This window comes from Nannospalax galili, unplaced genomic scaffold, assembly GCF_000622305.1.
Source record: "Nannospalax galili isolate Female #2095 unplaced genomic scaffold, S.galili_v1.0 scaffold1325, whole genome shotgun sequence".
Lineage (NCBI taxonomy): Eukaryota > Metazoa > Chordata > Mammalia > Rodentia > Spalacidae > Nannospalax > Nannospalax galili.
The window spans coordinates 82,290-85,841 of NW_008353205.1; positions in this window are offsets into that span (position 1 = coordinate 82,290).

The following is a 3,552-nucleotide window of genomic DNA, read 5'->3' on the forward strand; positions in this document are numbered from 1 at the left end:
AACTTTTTTTTTAGGACTGCTTTCAACGTGTCCCAGAGATTTTGCGGTGTTGTGTTATTCTTTTCATTTAGTTCCAGGAACACTTTGATTTCTTTCTTAATTTGCTCTTTGACCCATTCATTATTCATGAGTGTGCTGTTCAATCTTCTTTTGGTGTTGATTTTAAGTTTTACTGCATTATGGTCTGATAGAAGGCATGGAATAATTTTAATTTTTTAAATATTTGTTGAGGGTTGTTTTGTGACTCAGTATGTGGTCAATTTTAGAGAAACTTCCATGGGGTGCTGAATAAAAGTTGTATTCTTTGCTGCTCATATGGTGTATTCAGTAGATGTCTGTTAGGTCCATTTGATGTATGCTATCATTTAATTCAGATTCCTCTCTGTTTATTCTTTGTCCCGTTGGCCTATGTCTTGGAGATAGGTATTGAAGTCACCGACTATTACTGAGGTGTGGTTAATCTGTGTCTTAAAGTACTGTAGTGTTCTTTTTATGAAATTGGGTACACCTGATTTGGTGCATATATGTTGATGATTGTAATGTCTTCTTGGTCATTGGGTCCATTTATCAGAATGAAGTGATCCTCTTCATCTCTTCTGATTAGTTTTAGTTTGAAGTGTATTTTTTCAGATATTACAATTGCAATCCCTGCTTATTTCTTAGTGTCAATTGCTTGGAATATTTTTTTTCTCTATCATTTCACTTTAAGGTAGTGCCTATCTTTGACGGTAAGATGGGTTTCTTGCATACAAAAAGATGGATTTTGTTTCTTACTCCATTCAACTAGCCTGTATCTTTTCACTGGCAAAATCAAACCATTGATATTTAAAGCTATTATTGAAAGATGTGTATTGGTTATGGTTATTTCAATTTCTGTTTCCATTCTTGGTCCTATTCTGTTTCTCCACAATTATCTCTTCATTTGGTTTCTTTCTGTTGTCTCTTGGGAATATTCATTCCTTTCTTCAGTTCTTTGTATTGTTTTGAGTATTTTCTGTAGTGCTGGTTGGGTGGACATGAATTCTTTTAGCCTGTTAGTGTCATGGAAGATTTTTCTTCCTCCATGGACTATAGTAGAGAGTTTTGTGGGTAAAGGATTCTCAGCTGTGTCATTTAAGACTGAGAATACTTTGGCCCAAAGTCTTATGGTTTTGTAGTTTGCACTGAAATGTCAGTTGCAATGCTGATGGGTTTTCCTTATATATGACTTGTTGTTTTTCTCTTACACCTTTTAGTAGTCTCTCTTTGTTCTGTACATTTAATGTTTTTACTACAGTATTTAATAAGAAACTGGATGAACAGTATGAAAGGGTATATATCTTTCAACAAACATATTTTCAAGTCACAAAGTTTTCTAATTGCCTACTGAGTATGAATTTGTTCAATATACCTTTTGAGTGTTTATAGCACAGCTGTTAATAATGAAGTTTTTTTACTTCATTTTTAAAGACATATTTCTTTGATCTAAATTCTATTTTACTTAAAATTTCTAGGCAGATATTTTGCTAAGTTGAAGAAAAAACTCTGTGAATCCATGCTGCTGGTCATGGTGGCATATCCCTTTAATCCCAGTACTTGGGAGGCAGAGGCAGGCAGATTTCGGTGAGTTTGAGGCCAACCTCATGTACATAGGGAGTTCCAGGCAGCTGGGACTACAGCAGACTGTGTCTCCAAAAGAATCCCCCCCACACACACAAAAAGGCATTCTGATATGCTGTATCTTCACAATTTTTGAAAAGATTATTTTATTTTTAATTACATGTGTGTGTGTATGTGTGTGTGTGTGTGTGTGTGTGTGTGTGTGTGTTGTGTGTGTGTGGGTATGTGCATATGAGTAGAGCTTCCCATGAAGAACAGAAGAGCACTTTAGATCCTCTGGAACTGTAGGTACAGGTGGTTGTGATCTACTTGACATGGGTTCTGGGATCTGATCTCAGGTCCTCTGCCAGAGCAAAGCATACTTATAACCACTAAGCCAGTTCCCCAATACCAGGAATTTTATTTCTTTAGAAACCTGTTGAAACCATGCAACATTATTTTATAAATGAATTTTGCATTATTTCAGCTACATTGGACAGTGATATTTTCAATTTTAAATAGCTCTATTCTACAGATGCAAGTGATGAATTAAAATTTGTCTACCTGAAGTTTTCGTGGTCTTCCTCTCAGTGTATGTTATGTTTTCCCCTAAAACCATTTTTCATCAGCACATTAAAACACAGCTATTTTATTGATCTTTTAAAAAATATTTTGAATTTTGTGCATTTCATTTAACAGATCTTAGTGAAATTTAGACCCCTCCCCATCTCTCTTCCCCTTACCCCTTCGATGAATTTCATGCATTCTATCATATATGTTAAGTCCTATCCAGTCAAGCATTTGTACCACTGTCCCTCGGAACAAGTTCATCCACTGGAGTCTAGTCACCTTATGTAGAGTCACTCCCTTAAAGAAGATCTCCTCTCCCTCACCCTGCAGTAATTAATTGACAATAGTTTCTTGACTAGGGTTGGGGATCTGCTGTCCATTTCCCCAGTTCTACACTGGAATTTTGTCTGATTGAGTCAGCGTGGGTCTTGTGCATACTGTCACCATAGTTTCAAGTTCATACAAGCAAGTTCCAAGAGACCTGAGAGCCTGTGTTTTCTTATGTTCATTCACCAACCCTAACTCTTACAGTCTTTCCACCTCTTCTTCCTCAATGGTCCCTGAATCATAGCAGAATGAGGTTTGATATAGGAGTCCTAGTCAGTTTCTCACATTCTACAGTCTTTTATTCTCTAACACTTGACCAGTTATGGCCTTCAGTGTGTCCATCTTACTCTGTTGTATGAAGAAGCTCCGCTGGTGAGAGTTGAGGAATGTATTAGTATTCTCTCTACCCCCTGTTCCACTAAGCTCCATGAGCCTTACGTGTCAAGATTCTAACGTAGATGTCACTTAGGGCATATATGTATCAGACATATTTTCTCTGTGTGTGACCAGTTGTTGAACCCTGTAATAGTGTCCATCTGTTGCAAAAAGAAGCTTCTTATGGGTAGTATATTATATACTTGTCTGTAAACACAAGGATCCATATTTTGCATACAGTAAAAGTTCTCACTTCTAAAGAAATATGATAGAGTTTCTTTACTATCTATGTCCTTTCCAACCATTTGTATTAGGCTATATTTACAGTGTCATCCATTAATTCCCTCTCATTGAGAGTGCTTTAAGTCCAATTAGATATATGTTGATTACCCACAGGATTAAAGTGCCACTATTGTACCAATACAGGTAGTTTGCTGTGCCAGTCCTTGTGGTTTTTAGTCTTTACAGTTGGGTCAGACCATTGATTTTCTCCCTTATCCATTGCTCAAAGTCCTGTGTCTGAAGTATGTCCTGTCTTCTGCAATAAGGTCTTACCTTCAATTCTTGGAGGTAATCAAGGGCTGTGTTATTTTGGGAGTTTCTTTGATAGGATTCATTGTGCAGATTATCTTTGGAATTATGTGATGTGTGTTTAATATTCTTACTGTAAGTTTTGGTCTCTCATTCTAATGTGTGTGTGTG